The 26,749-nt window shown below is 37.5% G+C and overlaps 1 protein-coding gene across 6 annotated transcripts in view; it reads left to right on the top strand.

Moving 5' to 3' along the window:
- ZMYM4 (zinc finger MYM-type containing 4) overlaps nucleotides 1–26,749 on the top strand; it is a 150,157-nt gene that overhangs the window by 21,515 nt on the left and 101,893 nt on the right. For 2 of the 6 annotated variants that reach the window (XM_045997674.1, XM_045997650.1), the window contains exon 2: nucleotides 8,901–8,962. The exons of the other annotated variants lie outside the window; for them this stretch is intronic. The gene's annotated coding sequence lies outside the window, so the exon portion shown is untranslated. The remainder of the gene's footprint in view (nucleotides 1–8,900; nucleotides 8,963–26,749) is intronic. 6 annotated transcript variants of the gene reach the window in all.

Below are 26,749 nucleotides of genomic sequence, written 5' to 3'. Positions count from 1 at the left end.
AAGAAAAAAAAAAACCCTTCATTCCAGAGAAGGAATTAATAGAAGAAAGCTTGTTACGTTGGTTACAACTTCTTTGTATACAGTTCGGGGTTAACTTTCCACAAAGATTTTGAGGTAGTTTACAAAAAGATATATAAAGATTAATTTAAGGACCATGGTAAAGGAAAATACAGATACGATAACTCTAATGCTGTGATTGATCAGAGAATATGATTAAGTATGTTCCATTATCACATAGAGCAAATATTACTGCATCTGTGAAGAAAGAGCATATTCTAGCACTGTCTAAAAGTAGTTTCAGATGTGAATCTTTAGTAGGAGACACTGAGTAATGTAGTGAACATTGTCTTCAGTAACATTTTCTTTTTAACAGAAGAAAGTCTCAATTTCTCTTCTATAAGTTTTTGTATGAACATGTCTTTATTTCTTTTGGGTAAATAATTAGTGGGATTGCTGGGTAATATAAGTTTTCTTACGTTGTGTTTTGAGTTATGTATTTTGGATGTAAATCTTTTATTAGATACGTGTTTTGCAAATATTTTCTCCTAGTCTGTGGCTCATCTTCATTTCCATAACATTGTTTTTCAAAGAGCAGAAATTGAGATTGAGGCTGGTGAACACATACACATATACAGACACAGATTTAATTTTGTGGGAATCAGCAGATAGATAACAGCAGGGGACCCAGGAGAATCATGGTGTGTTCGTTTTTAATTAGCAATATGCTTCAGAATCCCCTGAGGGAATTCTATTCCTGCTCCTTTACAATACACAAATGTTTAGTTCCTATCTGTCCCAGACCTTCTGAAATAGATTAAGTGGAGGATTGCAAAATAGGAACCACTATCATAGTATGTTTTGGCCTTGGTTCTTACCATTAACATGGTTTTTGTTTCCTTACAGATAAAATAGAAATAAAGATCTATGTAACTTAGTAGGTTTCAGGAGGTTAGTGCACAAGAAATACTAGCATACACTGGGAGGTGTTTTCTGGAGGCAAAGGGGAGAGATTGAGTAGTGTCATGGAAGCCTTGGAAATCATTGTTGGGAAGTGAATGTGAGCCTTACCTTTTTCTTGCCTTCCATTCTGTGTGACACTTGAATTATTTAAGAAGCAAATGTTTGCTCCAAGTATTCCTTTCATTCAGCCCTTTTGTTCCCCTGAAATTGACTATGATGTTTTCTTTTCTTGAATTCCATTATATCGTAGTAACTTTCTTGCTTTTCTATACGATCTTCATATGATTTTTTATAGAATTTATGTCAGAGTTGAATTATTTCTCTAGAGATAGTTACAGAAGAAATGCATGCTTAGTCTTCAGTTTTTCTTCATGTTTGATGCCTTAACATATACGTAGTTATTTTCCTCACTATAATTTTTATATATGGAAAGTAAATTTTAATGACACAGTATCTGATCATTACCAACAAGGTAAAAAAGGTGTTGTATCTAGTAACAAAGGAAGATTTGCTTTATTTAATTGTCATTTGTTGGAAGAAAAGAATACAGAGAGGCCCCAAAATAGTTATTTTGAGTTGTTATAAGTAATATTATATAGGAAAAAAGCTGCTTGTTTTATGTGAGAAGTACAACTGCATTTAAGAGGTTTCTAGGAATTACTACTTTTTAAAAGCCTTTGTTACAGAAACTTTAAATGTAGAGCAAATAGTTCAACTAATGGTTATATATTCATCATTCATCTTTAATAGTCATCAACTTTCTGCCTTTTATTTATTCCTCTCACATGTCTTTCCCTATAATTTTTTTTTAAGGTTTTATTTATTTATTTGACAGACAGAGATCATAAGTAGGCAGAAAGGCAGGCAGAGAGAGGAGGAAGCAGGCTCCCCGCCGAGCAGAGAGCCCGATGCTGCTGCGGGATCTTGGCCTTCAGCTGAGGTCATGATCCCGGCGCAGCATCGGAGACCTCAGCGGAAGGCGAGGCTTTAATCCACGGAGCCACCCAGGTGCCGCCCCCATAATGTTTTAAAGCAGATTGTAGACATACTTCATTTCACCTGTTAATACTCAAAGTATGAATCTCTAACAAATGCAGTCTCTTTTTAAAAAAAATAATATCATTATCACACTGAACAAAATCAACGTGATTCCTTAATGCCACCTAATATTTGTACAACTTTCTTACTTGTTTCACAAAGTTAGAAGCTAAAACAAGGTTTGTGGCTTGTTACGTTTTTTTAAGCCTCTTTTAATCAGTAAATCTCCCCATTTTAAAAACTGCCATTTAGTTTTAGAGGACATTGGATGATTTGTTTTGCAGCATTTCCCACATCCTGGGGTTTGCTGCTTATATTCTTGTGTCATTGAACATGTTCTTCTATTCTTCATGTTTCCTGTAATTTGTAGAAGTGTGATTAGATTCAGGTTCAAATTATTTATTTTTTTTTAAAAGAATTCTCCATAGGGGGTTCTTCCCATGATACCACTAGTGGAACCATCACGTTTGTCCTTGTTTAGGTGATGAAAGCTTAATCCATATATTTAAAAGTTCCTCTTCAGTTTTTTTTTTTTTATGATTTATTTATTTATTTGAGAGAGGGAGATAGAGTGTGCAAGAGTGCAAGTGAGCAGGGGAGGAGGCAGAGGAAGAGGAAGAGAATCTTTTTTTTTTTTTTTAAGATTTTATTTATTTATTTTAGATAGAGCACAAGCAGGGGGAACAACAGAGGGAGAGGGAGAAGCAGGCTGTCTGCTGAGCAGGAAGCCCAATGCAGGGCTTCATCCCAGGAACTTGGATTCATGACCTGAGTCAAAGGCAGATTCTTAACTGACTGAGCCACCCAGGCAGCCTCCTGCCCGACAACGCCTGAGAGAGAATCTTTTTTTTTTTTAAACGTCTTTTTAAAAAGATTTTATTTATTTATTTGACAGAGATAGATCACAAGTAGGCAGAGAGGCAAGCAGAGAGAGAGAGGAGGAAGCAGGCTCCCTGGCGAGTAGAGAGCCCCATGTGGGACTTGATTCCAGGACCCTGGGATCATGACCTGAGGTGAAGGCAGAGGCTTAACCCACTGAGCCACCCAGGTGCCCCTGAGAGAGAATCTTAAGCAGACTCCATGGTGAGCATGAAGCTTGATGTGGGGTACCATTTCATTCCTGAGATCAGGACCTGAGCAGAAACCAAGAGTCGGACCTGAGTCATGCAGGTGCCCCTCCCCTTCAGTTTTTGACCTGAATGGTTTTAGCTTTCATTGATAGTTATTTCTTTTTTTAAAATTTATCTTATTTAATAATTAATTTATTTACTTTTTAAGATTTTTATTTATTTATTTGACAGACAGAGATCACAAGCAGGCAGAGAGAGAAGGGGGGAAAGCAGGCTCTCTGCTGAGCAGAGAGCCCGATGTGGGGCTCAATCCCAGGACCCTGGGATCTTGACCTGAGCCAAAGGCAGAGGCCTTAACCCACTGAGCCACCCAGGTGCCCTTCTCTTTTTTTAAAGATTATATTCCTTAAGTAACCTCTTAGTCCAATGTGGGGCTTGAACCCACAACCCTGACTGAGATCAAGAGTTGCATGCTTCACCTAGTGAACCAGCCAGGCATCCTGATAATTATTTCTTGGTTCACTCTTTTTTTAGGAATTATAAAATGATGGTTTCCTAGGTCTTTTATTTCTCCTGTGTCTGTTAGTTATGATTATTTTGTAGAGCGCTTTCCCTTATCAACAAACATTTGGTTTCTTTATTACCTTGAATATGTTAATATAAGACAAACACAAGACAGAAAAAAAGACAAGATAAATGCTTGATTCTTTTGTCATTTTTAAGAATGAGTTGAAGACTTAGCAGCCTCCATAAATAATCATTGAGTATTGTTTTTTGGAGTAAGGGGAATAAATGATTTATAATGATAAATTATTATAAATAGATTTGTATATTTATTGTATGTTAGTCTATTATGGCATGTTTGGTGGGTAAAAGCCTCTTTAGGTTAGCTCTGGAGTCATTTTGCCATGACTCCAGAAGTCTTTGATAACTTCTTATTTTCTGGTGCAGAATGAATCAGTCTCATCTGTATAATTCCTATTCCAGACCTGAAATCAGCCATTTTTCCCAGGAGGTCTGGTTCCTTTTAGTGGGAAATGGTATTTAGAGACCCTAACACTTAACCACTTTTTAAAGTTATATCATCTTATATTTTAGATTTAGAAGGTTGTTTTGAAATTTCTACCCAGTGTAGGAGTCTGTGTCCTCTTAAGTATTTTTCACATTCATAATTAGATTCATTTGAAAACCATTTAAAAAGGTTAAATGACAAAGATTCTCATGTTGAATATCATCTCTACTTACTTAGAAATCTAAAATGAAATGAAACTAATAAAAGGTAAAAATAAAAGAATTGCCAATGTGTCAAATTTGCAAGTGCAGCAAAAATGATAATTTTAATATGAAAACAAAGCTCTTCATGGGAAAAGTAATTAACTGTCAGAAATTTCTGACTTTGTTTGTAGGAGCTATAATTTACACTGAGGCTGTAACTGCCACAAATAGTTATGTATCAGAAAATCTTGTATTGGCAAATATAGAACAAAAGTTTTAACAGTTTAGAGGAACTGAAGTTCAGTTGAATTTGGTACACTTCTAGAAAAACATGATCATCTTTTACATTTTCATGGAACATTTATAGAATTTAATCATAGTACTTCCAGAAAAAAATGCAGATTTTAAAACCTTAAAATTTAGAGACTGCATTCTTTGACCACAGTGCAATAAAGCTAAAGTGAATAAAGTCAATTAAAACAATCCAACCATTTGGAAATTTTAGAACTTGTAAGTAATTTTTGGGTTAAACAAGTTGAAGCTGATTTCAGTTACAAACTGTTGAGAATGTAACAGTATGTCCGTTACCCTCAATAATCATAGTAAAATGGGCGCCTGGGTCGCTCAGTGGGTTAAAGCCTCTGCCTTCAGCTCAGGTCATGATCCCAGGTCCTGGGATCAAGCCCCACATCAGGCTCTCTGCTCCACAGAGAGCCTGCTTCTTCCTCTCTCTCTGCCTGCCTCCCTGCCTACTGGTAATCTCTGTCTGTCAAATAAATAAATAAAAATCTTAAAGAAAAAAAAAAATGACAGGGTCACCTGGGTGTCTCAGTCGTTGAGCGTCTGCCTTTGGCTCAGGTCATGATCCCAGGGTTCTGGGATAGATCCCTGTATCAGGCTCCCTGCTCAGCGGGAGGCCGGCTTCTCCTCCCACTCTCCCTGCTTATGTTCCCTCTCTCACTGTCTGTCAAATAAATAAATAAAAATCTTTTTTTAAAAAATGGGAATTGGGTGCCTGGGTGGCTCAGTGGGTTGGTTAAGCCTCTGCCTTCAGCTCAGGTCATGATTTCAATGATTTCAGGGTCCTGGGATCGAGCCCCACATCGGGCTCTCTGCTTGGCAGGGAGCCTGCTTCCCCCTCTCTGCTTGCCTCTCTGCCTACTTGTGATGTCTCTCTGTCAAATAAATAAATAAAATCTTTAAAGAAAATGGGAATTAATGTCAAAGAATAGCCCGTTTATAATTATTATTTGTACCATTGAGTAACAGTCCATTTTCATGTTTTTAACAATATTTGCCAAAATAGAAAAGATCTTATATAAAGGTGCTAATAAGGACTTTGATATATTTAGTATTCATTTTCTATTAATAAAGTCTCTTTGTAAAGCTAAGAATAGAGGGTCTTTCACATAATAAACGTGTTGGAATCCAGCAGCCATCCTTGAAATTTAGAAAGGATGCCTGCTATTACCAGTTATTTATTACTCTTCTGGAAGTTATAGGGTAGTATAGTTAGATGAGGAAAAGAAACAAGAGGTGTCAATCTTGGAAAGCTGGAGAACAAAATTATGATTATTTTCTGATGATACATTTATTTGCCTGGAAATCTCAAGAGTATCAGTAGAAAATATTTTAGGGCTAAGAAATAAAAATTCAAAAATGAAAGCAGTCTGGAGGAAAAGAAAAATATACTAGGATTATAATGGGAATAGTAAAATGTCTAGTCACAATATTAAAATATATATATATATTTTTTAAAAGATTTTATTTATTTATTTGACAGAGAGAGATCACAAGTAGACAGGCAGGCAGAGAGAGAGAGAGGGAAAGAGGCTCGCCGCTGAGCAGAGAGCCCGATGCGGGACTCGATCCCACGACCCTGAGATCATGACCCGAGCCGAAGGCAGCGGCTTAACCCACTGAGCCACCCAGGCGCCCCTATTAAAATATTTTTTAAATCCTATAAAATTTAATGACTTTGTAAGTAGTTGGAAAATAAAGATTGATTCACAAAGTAATACAAAACTAAATTCTTAGGATAAACTTAATATACATGAGACTTGACAAGAGTTTGCCTAAGGACAAGGTAATTAATAATAATAATAGTTACAAGAACAACTAATCTTTATGAGGATTGTTTTAAGTACATGTTTTAACTCAGTCCAGAAAATGACCTTATAATATAGTGTTAATGCCCGAGGATAACAGAGAGGTAAAGTGCCTTGTTGAAGTTGTATAGGTGCTAGAATAAAGAATAATGGGATTGGAACCCTCTCAGGCCATGTGAGTCCAAACTCCAAAGAATCTGTAACCATTATGCTTTGATGGCTCTTGAAAAAAAGAATAAGTGATATACCTTATTCCTGGATGGGAAAATCCAATATAATAAAAATATATGTCCCATAAGATTAATATTATATTCATCAGTAACCCAATAGGATTTTCTTTTTCTTTTTCTTTTTGATGGTGAGGAGGGTAGACTTTGAGAAAATTGATGACATTCATTAGGAATTATAACTGTGAAAGATAGCTAGCTAGTACAGTTTTTGAATTAGAAGAATAATGGGAGAGTAGAGGAGTAGGGGAATGGTGGGTACCTTGTTCTACAGAATCTTGAATATAATGCTGCTATATTAAATTATTACAAATAGAGAGATTCATGTCTATATATAAGAATATAGTTATAAAATAAAGTTACTCTTTATAAATTGTGTTTGGACAGTTTGCTGGTCATTTGGGCAAAAAATAAAAGTTAGATTTTTTTCCTCCAGATACCAAAACAAATTTATAGGGATTCAATATATATATATAAGAAAATGAAACTATTCACCAAAGGATGGGGTGCCTGGGTGACTGCCTTCAGCTTGAGTTATGATCCAGTGTCCTGGGAACGAGCCCTGCATCAGCCTCCCTGCTCAGCGGGGAGCCTGCTTCCCTCTCCCTCTGCCTGCTGCTCCCCCTCCTTGTGCTCTTTCTCTCTGTCAAATAAGTAAAATCTTCAAAACCAAAAACAAGCAAAAAAACAAAAAACTATTGCCCAAAGGAAATACAGGTAAATATAACAAACATCTTGGTACAGGGAATACCTTTTTGAGCATGAACCAAAAAAAGATAATTCAAAAGAACAATAGATTTGCCTACATTGAAAATGTCACATTTTTAAATAGCAAAAGTGTTTGAAATATCTGATAATCAGAATTGACTTTACAGAAAAATGGGGGTACTGGGCAGATAAAAGCAGATAACTACTTTAGGAGTCATCTTAGAATTCCTTAGGGCTTCACATCCCTAATTTCCATCCAGTCACATTCATGCTTCCATTCAACAAATGAGTGTCTATTATGTACAAGGAACCATTATAGGAACTGAGGATACAGTAATTAATAAAATGGAGAACATTTCTTACAGAGTTTATGTTCTGTTGATGGGAGAGAGACTTGTTTAATCAACTAATGAATGTAGAGCATTTAAAATGGAACACTAGAGTGCCTGGGTGGCTCAGTGGGTTAAAGCCTCTGCCTTCAGCTCAGGTCATGATCCCAGGGTCCTGGGATCGAGCCCCACATCGGGCTCTCTGCTCAGCAGGGAGCCTGCTTCCCCCTCTCTCTCTGCCTACTTGTGATCTCTGTCAAATACATAAATAAAATCTTTTAAAAAAATAAATAAAATGGAACACTACTGTAGAGAAACATAAAACAGAAAAAGAATATACTGTGCTATGGTGGAAGGGGCATTACCATTTTATTTATTTATTTATTTATTTATTTATTTATTTATTTTTAAAGATTTTATTTATTTATTTGACAGACAGAGATCACAAGTAGGCAGAGAGGCAGGCAGAGAGAGAGTGGAGGAAACAGGCTTCCCGCTGAGCAGAGAGCCTGATGTGGGGCTGGATCCCAGGACCATGGGATCATGACCTGAGCCGAAGGCAGAGGCTTTAACCCACTGAGCCACCCAGGCGCCCCGCATTACCATTTTAAATAGGGGCCTTTAAGCAAAACTCGGAAGAAAATGAAAAAGCCAGCTATGTCAGTTTCTAAGAGTAGGAAAATTACAGGTAGGGGGAACAACAAGGCTAAAGGTTGTGATGCAGGTGAATGCTGTGTCTATTTTATGAACAGTAAAGATAGCTGAAGCTAGGTGATAGGAGTAGGAGATGAGATCATCTAAATGTGGAGGGGCTTTTAAGCTGTTGTAGTAACTGTAATGTACATTGTTGGATGTTTCACAGCATCCCTGGCCTCTACCCACTAGATGTCAGTACAGCTCCCCAGTTGTGATAACCAAAAATGCCTCCAGATACCGCCACATTTTCTAGATTTGGGGAGCAGAATTGCCCCTGCTTGAAAACTACTGTTCTACCTTATGGCTGTAGTACCTTTCGGGAAGTTTTGGAGAAAGATTGATGGTGTGTACTTGTGGTAATGGTGCAGAGCCCTCCTTCAGGTGGACTCAGTTTCTCCTTCATCACAAGAGGCTATGGGTCTGTGAATTGACCAGGTCTGGAAACTGGGCAAATGTCTGACTTTCACTGTGATGATTCAAGTCAGTTTTGGGCCACCAGATTTAGCCATTTTCTGTCTAGATTAAACTGCCCATCTATTTCATTCCTAGGAACATCGTGATCAATTAGCCACTGCCAAAGATCCCTGCGGGCCAAAGCATTCTGATTACCGGTACGTCCCTGCTGCCCTTATCTTTGGAGTTAAGTGTTGCCACTTGGCCTCTGCTACTTTGGGATCCCATCATCCTCAGTGAAATCAGGGAGCCCATCTCAGTGGTGACATTCCCTGCAGTCATAACTGACTTAAAAAGAGCAGCCACACAGCTTTCTAATATGTGGTACTTCCCTCACTAATTACAGTGTCTTCTGGGCCTTCTCAAGGAATGCAGTTGGGTAGCAAGTGTGTAGATAGCAGAGGATAAATCCACTTCAGTATTCCTATCTCCTGAAGCCTTTGGATTTCTTCTTCCACATAATGCTGGTAAAACTTTAATATCTTAACCTTATTAAATATTCATTGTCAGTGTTAGAATAATTTTGATTTGCATTTCCTTAATGATTACAGCAGTATTGTTGAGTATGTTTCAGTCAACAGGTGTGCTCTTAGAGCCAACTTCAGCTGCACAAGTTATCACATCAAATTCAGAATCTGTAGAAGCTCACTCATATCAATGTATTCTAACCTCCTTGGTCTAATACCCATATCAGCATCTATTTTCGGACCCAGGTTTTTTCCTTTATATATTAACACAATTTCGGCATTTTTTTAGTGTGTAAGCTGTTTTCTCTTGGTCCTATGTATACCTGTTCCTCTATAACATGCTGAGATTTGAACCTACTTTTGGGTCTGGTGTCAACAGGGTTGATTGTAGTTGGTCTCCTTCAAGTCATATGCTGAACATACGATCACAGGACTTTGAAGTAAAGGAAGGTGTCTCTCTTTAGATACAGAAGGGTAGGTTACTGCCACTGAAGGTTTGAAATTGAAAATTTTGCATTTGATTTTTAGCAGTGTTAACCTGTGGTTATAAGAATGAAGAGATTTTTTTGGAGATTTTTTTAATACTAAATGGAAGTGGTATTTTTCAGACTCTGATTAAATCTGATAGTTAATGGACTTGAACTTATTTTTCTGTGTGCTTGTTCAAGAGCATACAGAGAATACATCTCATGTAACAGACCTTGTAGTTATCACTGCTGCCTTAACAGTCAAGTACAACAGCCACTTGGGGTCCCAAAGCACTTGCTTCATTTGGCACTTCATCACAATCAACCATAGTTGATAGCTTGATGAATTGCGTTGCCACTGCATGCCAGGGATTGCTAGCATCCTGTTTCCTGTGTAAGCCAGAGGGCACAACCAAGCCAGTTTCCATATCTCATCTTTGTAGGTCTGTTTTCTGTGACCACTACCAGTATCAGTTCTATGTCAGTCAGAGGTCAGAAACCACACTGTAATTTGAACAGGGAAAGTTTAATATAAAGAATTATAGGGGCGCCTGGGTGGCTCAGTGGATTAAAGCCTCTGCCTTTAGTTTGGGTCATGATTCCGGGGTCCTGGAATCGAGCCCCGCATTGGGCTCTCTGTTCGTCAGGGAGCCTGCTTCCCTCTCTCTCTCTGCCTGTCTCTTTGCCTACTTGTGATCTCTGTCTGTCAAATGAATAAATAAAATCTTAAAAAAAAAAAAAAGGTAACGAATTATTAACCAGTAGCAGAGAATTAACCCTAAGGGGGAAAGAGAACTTTGAAGTGTACACAATAGCAGGTAGAGGGAGGGAGCAATCACTGCCTCTGGGGCTGAGGCACAATAGCAGGGATAGAACAAATGTGGAAGATGCTCCATTTTCTACTTTCAGGGCTGGAGATTCAGATCTTGTTGGAGAGGGTGTGTTACACTGGATGAGGGAGAAGTTTGACGTGTGCAGATTTTTGCTGTCAAGCAGGAAACCCCCTTTTGGGGTGCTGAGAAGAGTCTAGGCAACCTTTTTCTGAACCTGGCTAAGAATCCAGCTGGGACACTTCTCTGGGAAGCATCTGGCCTTTAGGAGTGTTGCTGAAACTTGCTGGGCAGCTGCCATCAGGGGTGCTGACAGTATTTTCTGGGAAACCGTAGGTTTGTATATGTGTCACTGAGACTTGATGGGAAGTTGGTGCCTGGGGAGAGGGCCATTGGGTTGTTTTGCACACCACTGTCTTCCACTGGAACCAGCAGGTTAGAGCACACTAAAGGGAAGAGCATCCACTTCCGTCTGGAGTGTTCCTCCAGTGCCATCTGCTGACAAAGGTTAACATTTTGTCAGCAGGCCGAGAAGAAATGTTTATAGGTACCAGCTTCATTATTGCAAAGCAGGGTAGAGAGAAGTAGATTTGGAGTTGGAGGCAATATATTTATAATTGGTACATTCAGATATTTACATTTCTAGTACTTTTCATTCTTTTGGGTAGACCCTGATTTCTATGTTATCCTTTTTTCCCCCCTTGACAAATACACCTTCAATATTTCTTTCTGGGCTGGTTTGTTGATGATGAATTCCTCCATCTGAAGAATGTACAGCTGAGAAATCCTTTATTTTGCCTTTTAAAAAAACAAAATAGATATAGAAAACACATAAACTTACCATCTTACCCATTTTAAGTGTACAGTTTAGTGATAATATGTTTGTAATGTTGTGTAACCATTTGCACTTTTCTTATAAAATGAAACACTATGCCCATTAAATGATAATCCATATTATCACCTACCCCCAATCTTTGGCCACTACTATTCTACTTTCTGTCTCTATTTCGTTTAGTATAATGTCCTCAAGTTGCTTCCATGTTGTACGATGTTAGTGTTTTTATCATGAAAAAGGGCATTATATTTTGTCATGTGCTTTTTCTGTATCAGTTGTGAGACAATCATGTATTTTCTTTTTCCTTCATTCTGTTAATGTGTATTGTGTTGATTCATTTTCGTGTGTTGAACCATCCTTGCATTCTAGGAATAAATTCTACTTGATCATGGGGTATAAGTTTGAGAAAGATGGGTATTTTTCTTTAAATGTTTTTTAGCTCTGGTGAAGCTGTCAAGTCCAGGACTTTTCTTTTTCACAGAGTTTTGTTTACTCATTCAGTCTTCTTACTAGTTACAGGTCTGTTTGGGATTTCTATTTCTTCATTATCTTTTTATTTATTTAAGTTTTTATCTTTTTGAGAGAGAATGAGAGAGAGCATGAGCATGGGGAGGGGTGAGACCAATTGAGAGGGAGAGAGACAGGCAGACTCCCCGCTGAATGCAAAGCCCCATGAGGGGCTCGATCCCACCCAGAACCCTGAGATCATGACTTGAGGCGAAGTCAGATGCTTAACTGACTCAGCCACCCAGGAGCCCCTCTTTCTTCATAATCTAGTTTTGGTAGATTTTGTGTTTCTAGGAAATTGTCTATTTCATTTAGGTTATCCAGTTAGGTGGTGTAAAATTATTCATAGTACTCTGTTATAGTTCTCTTCATTTGTGATTTGTGTAGAACCAGTAATTTCTCTACTTTCATTTTTTTTAATTTTAGTAATTTGAGTGTTTTCTTCTTTTTTCTTAGTCTCTGTAGCTAAAGTTTTATCAATTTTATTCATATTTCAAAATATCAGCTTTTGGTTCTGTTATTTTTTCTTTGTTCTTTTTCTATTCTGTTTTTAGAATTTCTGTTCCAATTTTTTCATTTATGATAGGTACGAGTTTATAACTATAAATTTTTCCCTTAGCATTGCTTTTGCTGCATCCCATAAGTTTTGTTACGTTGTATTTTTGCTTTCAGTTGTCTCAAGTATTTTCTAATTTCCTTTGTGATTTCTTTTTTGGTCCTTTACTTGCTTAAGAGAGTGTTGCATAAATTTGTGAATTTTTGTATTTTACTTCTCTCTTTATTTTTTAATACTTTATTTATTTATTTGCTAGAGACGAAGCGAGAGAGGGAACACAAGCAGGGGGAGTGGGAGAGGGAGAAGCAGGGAGCTTGATGTGGGGCTCAATCCCAGGACCCTGGGATCATGACCTGAGCTGAAGGCAGGTGCTTAATGACTGAGGCACCCAGTTGCCCCCCATTTTACTTCTATTACTGATTTTTAAATTCATCATTTTGTGGTTGGAGAGGATATTTTGTATGGTATTTGTGTTTTTAAGACTGAGACTTTTTTTTCTTTTTAAATATTTAGAGAGAGGGAGACAGAGTGAGCATGAGTGGGATGGGCAGAGAAAGAGGGAGAGAGAATCTGGAGCAGATTCCTTACTGAGCACAGAGCCCAATTTAGGGCTCAGTCCCATGACCCTGAGATTATGACCTGAGCTGAAACCAAGAGTTGGACACATAACCGACTGTGCCACCCAGGCGCCCCAGTCTGTGACCTAACTAATGTATGGTCTGTCCTGGAAAATACTCCATGTGCACTTGAAAAGAATGTATATGCTGATGTTGTTGGGTAGAGTGTTTTGTTTATGTCTGTTAGGTCTAGTTGGTTTATTGTGTTGTTAAATTCTTCATTTTCTTATTTATCTCCTGCATGGTGGTTCTATTCAGTATTGAGAATGGGGTATTGCAGTATCTCATTATTATTGTAGAACTATTTCTGCTGTTAATTTTGCCAGTTCTAGCTTAATATATTTTGATAGTTTGTCATTAGGTACGTAAATGTTTATATTTGCTATATCTTGCTGTATCAGACTGTTGTATTCATATATGTCACTTGCAACCTTTTAGATTCAGGCTGTTTCGTACAATGTTAGTGTAGCCACTCCTCTCTTTTGGTTACTCTTTGCATGGAATAGCTTACCCTGTCTTTTACTTTCATCCTGTCTATCTTTTTTTTTTTTTTTAAGGATTTTATTTATTTATTTGACAGACATCACAAGTAGGCAGAGAGGCAGGCAGAGAGAGAGGGGGAAGCAGGCTCCTTGGTGAGCAGAGGGCCCGACGTGGGGCTCGATCCCAGGATTCTGAGATCATGACCTGAGCCGAAGGCAGAGGCTTGAACCCACTGAGCCACCCAGGCGCCCCTATTTTAAAAATTTTTTGGAAAGCTTTTATTTACTATAGAGCATAAGAACCAGGGGTGGGGGAAAAGGCAGGGAAAGTGGCGGAGGGAGAGGCAGACTCCCCACTGAGCAAGGAGACTGAGATCACGATCTGAGCTGCATGTAGACACTTAACCAACTGAGCCACCCAGGTGTCCCAGTACTAGGTTTTATAATTGCCATTAATTTACCTTCATTGAGATCCTCATTTCCTCATGTGGTTTTGAATTACTGTTTACTGTCTTTTCATTTCACACTGCTGGACACCCTTGAGCATTCTTGTTTATCTGAGAATGTCTTAATTTCTCCCCAATTTTTGAGGGACAGTTTTGCCAGACATAGGTATCTTGTTTGACTGTTATTTCTTCTTCTTCTTCCTTTATTTTTTTAAGATTTTATTTATTTATTCTAGAGAGAGTGATAGCGAGAGAGAGGGTGAGCGCAAGCAGGGGGTAGGGATGGAGAGAGGGTGAAACAGGGAGCCCGATATGGGGCTCGTTCCCAGGACTTTGGGATCATGACCAGAGCCGAAGGCAGACACTTAATAGACTAAGCCACCCAGGTGCTCTGACTATTTTTTCTTTTAGCACTTTGAATATATTAACTCACTGGGTTCTGTCTTCCAACATTTCTGATGGGAAACCTGCACATACACTTTTTGAGGATCCATTGTATGTGAATCATTGTTTTCTTGCTACTTTCAAGATTCTTTGTGGCTCTCCAAAGTGCGTCTATATAATTTCTTTGAATTTGTCTTATGAGAGGCTTGTTGAGCTTTGTGGATATTTATATTCATGTCTTCAATCAATTTAATCAATTAATCAATGTCTTCAAGTTTTTAGTTTATTATTTTTCAAAATATTCTCCCTGCCCCTTTCTCTCTTTCTCTCTTCTCCTTCTGCGACTCCCATGGCGTGTGTGTTAGTCTGCTTGTTGGTGTCCCTTAGGAACATAACTCTGTTCATTTTGTTCTGTCATTTTTCTTTTTGTTCCTTAAACTTAGTAATTTTCATTGTCCTGTCTTCATGTTTGCTGATTATTTCTTCTGCCTTCTCCTATCTGTCTTTAAATCTCTCTAGTGAGTTTTTCATTTCATTTACTGAACTTTTCATTGCCAGAATTTCTGTTTGGTTTCCTTACAGGTTTTTTAATATATCGATATTTTTACTTTGTTTATTAGTATTATTTTTAAAATCTATATTACATCTTTTGCATCAGAGTATAAAGAATTTACATTTTATTTTATCCACTTGACACAGAGAGAGTACACACAAGCAGGGAGAGTGGCAGAGGGAGAGGGAAAAGCAGGCTCCCTGCTCAGGCTCCCAACGTGGAGTTTGATTCCAGGACTCCAGGTCATGACCTGAGCCGAAGTCAAATGCTTAACTGACTGAGCCACTCAGATGCCCTCCCCCCCTTTTTTTTAAAGATTTTATTTTATTTATTTGATAGACAGGGATTGCAACTAGTCAGAGAGGCAGGCAGGGAGAGAGAGGAGGAAGCAGGCTCTTCCTCTTAAAGCAGAGGCATTAACCCACTGAGCCACCCAGGCGCCCCTCAGATGCCCCTTTACTGTGTTTATACATTGTTTTCTTGACATTCTCTTTTCCTTTACTTTTTTTTTTTTTTAAGATTTTATTTATTTATTTGACAGAGACAGACACAGCGAGAGAGGGAACAGAAACAGGGGGAGTGGGAGAGAGAGAAGCAGGCTGCTCCCACTGAGCAGGGAGCCCGATGTGGGGCTCGATCCTGGGATCACGACCTGAGCAGAAGGCAGATGCTTAACAGCTGAGCCACCCAGGCACCCCTTCCTTTACTTCTTTGAACATCTTTAAGACAGTTATTCTGATGTCTTTGTTTAGTAGGCTTATCATCAGGTCTTTTTCAGGAATATTTCCTGTTAGTTTATATTAATCCTTTGTATGGGCTGTGTTTTCCTCTTATTTGTGATTTTTGCTGTTGTTGAAAACTGGACATTTCAGTCTAGTAATATGGTAATTCTGAAAATGAGAATCTCCCCTTCTTCAGAATTTTAAAAAATAATTTTTTTTTTTTATTGTTGTAGACTGTCTTTGTGGTTACGATCAACCTGAAGTGTCAATTTAAGTTCTCAGCTCTTTTCTCAGTCATTGCTTTTCCCTAGATAGGGGTGGTGAGTTTCTTATTTCTTCTGTATGTGCAGTTGCTTTTGAATGTCCTACTCTTTTTAATGTTTGGCTCCTAAAGGGGACAAAAGAAAAAAAAGGAAGAGGGGGTAGGGTATTGAGCAGAAGGGATAGGGTACTGAGCAGAAGGGGAGAGACGTGTAGCTTTGGGAGATTGGTGCAACAAGAATGGCTGTATGCCTCTTTGGCTTCATTTCTGTGATTGGAAGCAGCGATGAGGAATTAGGGCACAGATCCCCAGTATTTGGAGGACGTGGTCATTTTTTTCCCGGTATGTTCACCTGCCTGCCCTGTAGTTGGAGATTGAGGATAGGTAGATACTACCCTTCTAAAAGCTGAAATTGACCCCAAATTTTCCTTCCAAACTTACCTACTGGAAGTTGCAAACTTTTTTTATTTTTATTTTTTTCAAAGATTTTATTTATTTATTTGACAGAGATCACAAGTAGGCAGAGAGGCAGGCCGAGAGAGAGGGCAGGAAGCAGGCTCTCCGCTGAGCAGGAAGCCTGATGCGGGGCTTGATCCCAGGACCCAGATCATGACCTGAGCCAAAGGCAGAGGCTTAATCCATTGAGCCATGCAGGCGCCCCTGGAAGTTGCAAACTTTCAGTGGACTCTAGAGTTCCAGAAACAGTTACATCAGACAGATTATGCCTGTGTAATTGTTGTCTAGGTGGGGAGACAGAATCCTGGTGCTTCCTTACTCTTCCATCTTTTCAGAATCTCAAAGTTGACCTCTGAACAGTATGGGTTTGAACTTCATGGGTCTACTTACACTCAGATTTCCTTTTAATTTTTTAAAAAGATTTTATTGATTTATGTTTGGGAGAGAGAGAGTGAGCTCCAGTGTGTGAGTTGGGGGGAGGGGCAGAGGGAGAAGCAGATACCCACCAAGCGGGGAGCCTGATGCGGACTTGATCCCAAGACCCTGGGATCATGACGTGAGTTGGAAAGGCAGTCACTTAACCGACTGAGGCACTCAGGTGCCCTATACTCAGATTTTATCTGATAAATACAGTACATATAGTATAATACTGTAAGTGTAATTTCTCTTCCTCATTTTCTTAATAATGTTTTCTTTTATCTAACTTACTCACTTTAGGAATATAGTATATAATACCTATAAAAATATGTATTAATGGACTGTTAATGTTTTCTGTAGGGCTTGCAGTACAGTCAGCTATTAGTACTCAAGTTTTTTGGGGAGTCAAAAGTGTGTTTGTGTGTGTGTGTTTTAAGATTTATCTATTTTTAGGGAGAGAGAGTGTGTAGGGGTTGGGGCAGAAGAAGAGACTCTTTCAGGCAGACTCCTTACTGAGCAAGGAGCCCCATGTAAGGCTCCATCCCACAACCTATGAGATAATGACACAAGCTAAAACCAGGAGTTAGATGCTTAACAAACTGAGCCACCCAGGTACCCCATATGTGGATTTTTGACTAGGGGTGGGGTCGATGCCCCAAACGCCATGTTGTTTAAGGGTCAACTGTATTTGTTAGTAAATTTTGAGAGAGATTGGTTGTGATAGAGAGTTGGGGATGGGGATTGCAGCTGCCTGCTATTATGATTAACTTTACACTTGGAGATCTTAGAATATTCTGTAGTGTTCTCATTTACTCATTTCCAAATAGTACTATTAGAGAGCTGTTTTGAAGTGGCACAGTTTTAGCTTAATTAAGTATATTGTGGTTATTTTTGAATATTTTATTTTTATTCTATAGACAACCATCATTGTAGATGATTTGAATGATTTTTAAAAAGTGTAAAGATAAAAATCTCTTGTAATACCACTCTTCAGTGTATTTATGATTATGTGCACATTTATCTTGCATGCATATATGTATTTTATTTTAGAGATGAACGTATGCCCTTAAAATTCTTTTCTTCATGTTTGGTGTATAGTTGTATAAATTTTAAACATAAGTATAGATTCCTGTAAGCACCGCAACAAATAGGATTAATAACAATTCTGTTGTTCCAAGAAACTCCTACATGTTATCCCTTTGTTGTCATCTTGTCCATTTCCTCTTAACCAGTGGTAACCACAATTTTATTTTCTGTCACTGTAGGTATTTTTTTTTTTTTTTGAGAATATTATAAATCGACACCTATGGTATTTTTAACATTTTGAGACCGGCTTCCTTTTCAGAAATTTGGATCCCACTGTATAGGTTGTATTACCCTTTCCCTTTATGTTGTTATTGTTATTTCACAGATGTATAACAAATCTCTATTATATAATGTTATTTTTACATTTAGTTGTCAACATGTAAAATAAAAAAAAAAGAATGGCTTGTATTTATAAGTAATATTTACTTCGATTGTTACCAGTTCTTTCTTTATTTCTAATATAAATTTTCTTATATTTTACTTTTACATAAAAAAACCTTTCTTAAAGTTCTTTTAGAGGAGGCTTGCAGACAGTAAATGCTTCTAGTTTTCCTCATTAGAGAATATCTTTATTTTACCTTTATTTCTAAAGGGTATTTTTATTGTATGTAGCTGTGTGGGTTGACATTTTTTTCTAGCACTTTAAAAGTGGCTCAGTTCGTTGGGTGTCTGGTTCTTGATTTTGGCTCAGGTCATGATCTTGGGGTCATGGGATTGAGCCTTGCATTGGGCTCTGCCCTCCTCTGCTTATTCCTCTCCCTGTGCTCCTCCCCCAACTTGCACATGCTCTCGCAAATTCTGCCTCTCTCAGGTAAATAAATAAAATCTTAAAAAAAAAGTGTTGGCATCCAAGAGATCTGATGAGAAATCTGCAGTGATAAGTAATATGTCATTTTTCTCTGGCTGTTTTAAAGATTTTTTCTTTGTCTTTAGTTTTTAGGAGTTTCATTAAGAGTTTGTTGGTTTGGATATCTTTAGATTTATCGTATTTGGGATTTGCTTAGCTTGAATTTGCAGAATTTGAGATCATGACCTGAGCTGAAATCAAGAGTCGGGTGCTTAACTGACTGAGCCACCCATGGTGTCTCAGCATCTGCCATTTTAATCTTTTTTTTTTTTTTTTTTAAGATTTTATTTATTTATTTGACAGAGATCACAAGTAGGCAGAGAGGCAGTTAGAGAGAGGAGGAAGCAGGCTCCCTGCAGAGCAGAGAGCCCAATGCGGGGCTCCATCACAGGACCCTGAGATCATGACCTGAGCCGAAGGCAGAGGCTTTAACCCACTGAGCCACCCAGGCGCCCCCATTTTAATCATTATTAATTAGGTTTATAGTTCAGAGGCATTAAATATATTCATATTGTTGTGCAAAGATCACCACCATCTCCAGAACTTTCTATCTTACTCTTTGTAAAGTCTGCATAGAATTCATAGTATAATGTGTATTAATAAATCATTTAATCATTTCTCTGTAGAGGGACTTTTTTCTAATATTTCATTGTTGAAAATAATGTGGCAACAGATGTCCATTCTCTGTTGTAAAGGCACAGGAACAATTCTAGAGGTTAAGAGATTTGTAAAGATGTGTGTTGGGGCACCTGGGCTCAGTTGGTTAAATGTCTGTCTGCTTTGGGGTCAAGTCATCATCCTAGAGTCCTGGGATTGAGTTGTGCATCGGGCTCACCACTCCATGGGGAGTCTGCTTCTCCCTTCAGCCCTCCCTCCTGCTTTCTCTATCTCTTTCTCAAATAAATAAAAAAAACTTTAAAAAAGAAAAGGGTGTGTGTGTCAAGATAAAAAACTTTTACTATATTATCACTTGTTGCCATTCCTTTTTAAAATGTTCATATTAAAAGTGTATGTTATATATTAAATGTACATATAATTTATTAAGGCTTAAAATTTTATTTTCTGCTTATCAAAGTGATACACACATGTGCAATTTAGGTATGTATAATTGGTCTATTCTTGGTTTCAAGGGATATGGTTCAGGTCTGTGGATCTTTTAAGAAAATGAGCAACTTCTGATCTCTGTCAAGTAAATAAATAAAATCTTAAAAAAAAAAAGATTTAAGAAAATGAGCAACTGATTTTAAATAATTCTAAAATAGCATTTGCATTCATTTCAATTAAGAGTTTAGAGATGTATTTTGAGTGTATCCAGTTTCTATACCTAGGAAAGCAATTTACTAGATTGCTCATATCTAATTTATATGTATTATGCCTTTTTCTGTCCTTTAGAAAGAGATAGCAGCATGTATGTATTTAGTAAAATATTCATTCAAAAAGATGAATAACTCTAGAGGTGTCTGGGTGGCTCCGTTGTTAAGTGTCTGCCTTCGGCTCAGGTCACAATCCCAGGGTCCTGGGATCGAGCCCCACGTTGGGCTCCCTGATCATGGGTAGGCTGTTTCTCCCTCTTCTACTCCTCCTGATTGTCCATCTCTCACTGTCTCTCTTTCTGTCAAATAAATAAATAAAATCTTAAAAAAAGATGAATAACTCTTGTATAAAGTGAATGATCCAGGCATGCTGAGTTTTCATATTTGTTAAATATATATATTTTTAATTGGTTTTCTATATGTTGGTCTGTTAGATAATCTGGAGTTAATGTAACATGACACTATAAATTATGTTGAAAACTAAGAACTATGAAAATTTAGTTAGAAATTATTTTTTGTGACAGTTTTTTTCAGCTTTTATTTTTTCAAGTAATCTCTATACCCAGTGTGGGATTTGAAACTCAAAACCCTGAGGTCAAGAGTGTTATGCTTTACGGACTGAGTCAGCCAAGTGCCCCTATTTTTTATTTTATTTTTATTATAGAGAGAGAGAGAAAGGAGGGGCCAAGAGAGCAGGAGAGCAAGAAATATAAGCAGGCTCCACGTACAGCACAGAGCCTGACATGGGGCTCAGTGTCACAACCCTGAGATCATGACCTACTCCAAAATGAAGAGTCGAACACTTAACCAACTCAGCCACCCAGATACGCCCAGGTTGTCCCTATTTTTTAGTGACATTTTAAGTTTGAGTTCTCTGGCTTCTGCCTGTATTATCTTGTGTAATGTATTAAATGTTATACTAAAGTACAGTTACATACAATCTTACATTAATTGTAGTTTGGGGAAAAAACAGAGTTTAGATTTTGGTATTGTCTTCCATGATCAAAAAGTTAATGGGATATCTCCAAGGGAATAAATATTTTAATTACACTGGGCTTGCTTTTAAGGTATTCTTTAAATAGAAGTACTTTTCGATTTCTGGCTACTTCTACAAGACACACTCTTCTAAGAAATTTAAAATATTTAAATTGTATTTTCTCTTAATATATATCCACGACAGTCATTATTGGGCAGTGATGAATACAGTGACTACCAGTATTGTTTGGTGTCACTGCCTAAGGGGCCAGAATTGATTTTGCACCGTTAGTGCAAATGTCAACACAGTAAAAATACAAATAATGCATTAGTATTATGGCAAAAATAGTTTTCACTTTGGTAACTCCTGAAAGGGTCATGGGACCCCTAAGGAACAACTATTTCTGGGGTTTTCTTCTTTTTTAAAAGTTTCTTATATGGTTGCAGATCTTTACAGGCAGTTATCTTTGCTTTTTGTCTTTATTTCATAAATATTTTGAAGCTAGATATCAGTTGGCTCTTCAATTTTTTTGTCAACATATATGATTTTGGGAATTTCTTTGGTTTGATATCTGTTTTTCTGGTTTCTGGCAGGTTTGCCTCTTGACTGAAGTCAGGGTTATGAGGTTTTTATTTTCACCTTAAATAATTGAAGAAACCCTTTATTTGTTGTAAATTTTGTAATTTACAAATTCATACTTGCTATAGATTTTAGGAAACACTGAAAAAACGACTTGAGTAACAGACTTTTAAATTTTTATTTTTTTCATCGTAGACTTTATTATAAATGTTTCTGGTTTTCCAAACTTAAAACAAATTTATACATCATGTTGGAGTATTAAACTTGGTGACAAGTGTAGTTTAATTGTTCCAAACTTATAAAGAATCATGGGAACATATATTTTCCTCCTTCTTAAGTTCATGTGTAAGGATAAATATAGCATTCTGTACATTCACATTGAAAGGGAGACATCCACTTATTCCAAGTGACTTTTTCCATTTAAAGTCTGGATAGCTTATGTTTCTTCTTAGCTGTTACAAAAAGAAGTCATGAAAGAAGTCATTTTAAGGTGATAGCTTTTCACAATTTAATCTGGTTTTGTTTGAAGCTGTTTTTACAGCAGTGACTAAAAATCTGTACTGTGTATTTGGTGATAAATTTAGACTTTTATTTATTCTCTTTTTATTAGGTTTTTATAGCGATCTAAGTAGATTATTTCCATAAAAATATATAGTGTAAATTTAACACTCAAGTGATACATTCTGCGAATTTTTTTTTTTTTTTTTTTTTTTTAACCCTAGAAGTTTACACCTCTTAATCCTCTTCAGGTATTTTGTCCATACTCCAGCCTCTCCCCACTCTGGTAACCAATGGTTTCCTGTATCTGTGAGGCTGTCTCTGTTTTTTGTTTTGTTTTGATTTTTAGATTCCACATCATACGGTATTTGTCTTTTTTTTCCGTTTGACTTAATTCACTTACTGTAATACCCTGTAGGTCCATCAGTGTTACCACAAATGACAAGATTTCAATCTTTTTTGGGTGGGGTGGGTTAAAGACTTTATTTTTTATTTTATTTTATTTTATTTGGGAGAGAGAGAGTGAGCCTGAGAGTAGGGAGGGTGAGGGGGAAAGAATCTCAAGTCTCCTGACCCTGAGATCATGACCTGAGCTGAAATCAAGAGTTATACCCTTAGCTGACTGAGCCACACAGGCATCCCATGATATCATTCTTTTTATGGCTGTGCGATATTTCAGTGTATATATATGTGTGTGTGTATATTTAATATATTCACATGCACACCCAAATCTCTATCCATTCATCTGTCGATGGACATGAGGTTGCTTCCCCTGTCTTGGCTATTGTAAGTAATGCTGCAGTGAACATAGGCGGACATATTTCTTTGGAGTTGTGTTCTCATTTTCTGTGAGTAAATACCCAGAAGTAGAATTGCTTAATTATATGGTATTTCTACTGTGAATTTTTTGAGGAACCTCCATACTTTATTTTTAATTTTAATTCCAGTGTAGTTAATGTACAGTGTTGTATTCACTTCAGGTATACATTGTAGTGACTCAACAATTCCATATATTATACAGTATTTATCAAGATTAAGTGTACTCTCAATCCCATTTACCTACTTCACCCATCCCCCACCCACATCCCTCTGGTAACCATCCGTTTGTTCTCTGTAGTTAAGTCTATTTTTTGGCTTCTCTCTCCTCCCACCTTTTTTTCATTTGTTTTGTTTCTTAAATTTCATGTATCTGTGAAATCATATGGTATTTGTTTTTCTCTGACTAGCTTATTTTGTTTAGCGTTATACTCTGTAGATCCATTTATGTTGTTGCAAATGGCAAGATTTCATTCTTTTTTATGGCTCACTAATATTCCAGTTTATATATATATATATATACCACATCTTCTTTATCCATTCATCTGTTGATGGATACTTAGGTTGCTTCCATAATTTGGCTATTTTAAATAATGCTGCAATAAACATAGGGGTGTATATATTCTTTTGAATTTGTATTTTATTTTTTTTATTTTTTAAATTTTTTTTCTTAAAGATTTTATTTATTTATTTGACAGATGGAGATTACAAGTAGGCAGAGAGGCAGGCAGAGAGAGAGGGGGGAAGCAGACTCCGTGCTGAGCAGAGAGCCCGATACGGGGCTCGATCCGAGGACCTTGAGATCATGACCCGAGCTGAAGGCAGAGGCCTAACCCACTGAGCCACCCAGGCACCCCTGAATTTGTATTTAAAAAATTTTTCTTAAAAGATTTTATTTATTTATTTGACAGAGAGAGATCACAAGTAGGCAGAGAGAGAGGAGGAAGCAGGCTCCCCACTTAGCAGAGAGCCCAATGCGGGGCTTGATCCCAGGGCCCTGAGATCATGACCGGAGCTGAAGGCAGAGGCTTAACCCACTGAGCTACCCAGGAGCCCCTGAATTTGTATTTTTGTAAGAGTCCGTATGCTTTTTTTTCATTATGGCTGTATCAATTTATGTTTCTTTTTTTTTCCCTCTAATTTACTTTTCTTCTGACCATGTAAAAGGGTTCCTTTTTCTCTGTGTCCTTGCCAACACTTGTTATTTTCTGTATTTTGGTAATAACAAATCTAATAGATATGAGGTGATAGATATATTGTGGTTTGCATTTCCCTAATGACTGGTGGTGTTGACCATGTTTTCATGTGCTTGTTGCCCATCTGTATGTGTTCTCTCAAAAAATGTCCATTCATGTCTTCTGCCTTTTTAATTTTTTCTTTTTTCATATTAGGTTGTGTAAGACCTATATATATTTTAGATATTAACCCTTTATCAGACGTATAATTTGCAAATATCTTCTCCCATTGGGTAGGTTGCCTTTTCATTTTGTTGGTTTCTTTCACTTTGCAAAAACTTTTTCGTTTGATGTATATCCATTTATTTTAGCTTTTGTTGCCCCTGCCTGAGGAGACTGATACAAGAAAAAAAAAATACTGCTAAGATTGATGTCAAAGAGCTCATTGTCTATTTTTCTTCTAGTAGTTTCATGGTTTTGGGTTGTGCATTCAAGTCTTTAATGCATTTTGAATATGATATAAGCTAGTGGTCTAGTTTAATTGTTTTACATGTAGTTGTCCACTTTTCCCAACACCATTTATTGGTAAGTGTGTATCTTTTTAATAATACATTTCTTTGTTCTTTTTTAAGATTTTGTTTCTTTATTTGAGAGAGACAGACAGAGAGGGAGCATGAGAAGAGAGCATGAGCAGGGGATATGGACAAACAGAGAGGGAGAAGCAGAATCCCTGCTAAGCAAGGAGCCTGACACAAGGCTTGATCCCATGACCCTGGATCATGACCTGAGCTGTAGGCAGATGCTTAACCTACTGAGCCACCTAGGGTCTTCTCTTTCTTTCTTTCCTTTTTTTTTCTTTAAAGCTATATTATTTATTTACTTATTTTACTTTTAATTAAGTATTAAATTTTAATTAATATGTATTATTTACTTTAGGGGTACAGGTCTGTGAATAATCAGTCTTAAACAATTCATAGCACTCACCATAGCATATACCCTCCCCAATGTCCATTACCCAGCCACCCTATCCCTCCCTCCCTACCCCCCAGCAACCCTCACTTTGTTTCCTGAGATTAAGAGTCTCTTATGGTATGTCTCCCTCCTGATCCCATCTTGTTTCATTTTTGCCTTCCTACGCCCCACGACCCCTGCCCTGCCTCTCAAACTCCTTATATCAGAGAGATCATAGGATAATTGTCTTTCTCTGATTGACTTATTTTGCTTAGTGTAATGCCCTCTAGTTCCATCCACGTCCTTGCAAATGGCAAGATTTTGTTTCTTTTGATGGCTGCGTAGTATTCGATTGTGTATATATATACATCACATCTTCTTTATCTAGCTGTTGATGGACATCTAGGTTCTTTCCATAGTTTGGCTATTGTGGACATTACTGCTATTAACATTCGGGGCACATGCCCCTTCAGATCACTACATTTGTATCTTTAGGGTAAATACCCATAGTGTGATTGCTTGGTCATAGGGTATCTCTATTTTCAACTTTTTGAGGAACCTCCATACTGTTTTCCGAATGGCTGCACCAGCTTGCACTCCCACCAACAGTGTAGGAGGGTTCCTTTCTCCCCATCCTCACCAACATCTGTTTCCTGACTTGTTGATTTTAGCCATTCTGACTGGTATGAGATGGTATCTCACTGTGGTTTTGATTTGTATTTCCTTGATGCCAAGTGATGTGGCATCACTTTTCATGTGTCTGTTGGCCATTTGGATGTCTTCTTGGCTGCAGTGTCTGTTCATGTCTTCTGTCCATTTCTTGATTGGATTATTTGTTCCTGGGGTGTTGAGTTTGATAAGTTCTTTACAGATTTTGGATACTAGCCCTTTATCTGGTATGTTATTTGCAAATATCTTCTCCCATTCTGTCAGTTGTCTTTTTTCGTTTTGTTGACTGTTTCCTTTGCTGTGCAAAAGCCTTTTATCTTGATGAAGTCCCAGTAGTTCATTTTGCCCTTGCTTCCCTTGCCTTTGGTGATGTTTCTAGGACGAAGTTGCTGCGGCTGAGTGGAAGAGGTTGCTGGCTGTGTTCTCCTCAAGGATTTTGATGGATTCCTGTCATACATTGAGGTCTTTCATCCATTTTGAGTCTATTTTTGTGTGTGGTGTAAGGTAATGGTCCAGTTTCATTCTTCTGCATGTGGCTATTTGATTTTCCCAACACCGTTTGTTGAAGAGACTGTCTTTTTCCATAGGACATTCTTTCCTGCTTTGTCAAAGATGAGTTGACCATAGAGTTGAGGGTCCATTTCTGGGCTCCTATTCTGTTCCATTGATCTGTGAGTCTGTTTTTGTGCCAATACCATACTGTCTTGATGATGACAGCTTTGTAATAGAGCTTGAAGTCTGGAATTGTGATGCTGCCCAGTTTGGTTTTCTTTTTCAACATTCCTCTAGCTATTCAGTGTCTTTTCTTGTTCCATATAAATTTTAGGATTATTTGTTCAATTTCTTTGAAAAAAAGATGATGGTATTTTGATAGGGATTGCATTAAATATGTAGATTGCTTTAGGTAGCATAGACATTTTCACAATATTTGTTCTTCCAGTCCATGAGCATGGAACGTTTTTCCATTTCTTTGTGTCTTCCTCAGTTTCTTTTGTGAGTACTTTATAGTTTGCTGAGTATAGACTCTTTGCCTC

This window comes from Meles meles, chromosome 1 (genome assembly GCF_922984935.1).
Source record: "Meles meles chromosome 1, mMelMel3.1 paternal haplotype, whole genome shotgun sequence".
In the NCBI taxonomy this organism is placed as follows: domain Eukaryota; kingdom Metazoa; phylum Chordata; class Mammalia; order Carnivora; family Mustelidae; genus Meles; species Meles meles.
Note: the sequence above shows the minus strand (reverse complement) of the source record. Positions and strands in the feature narration are given on the sequence as shown.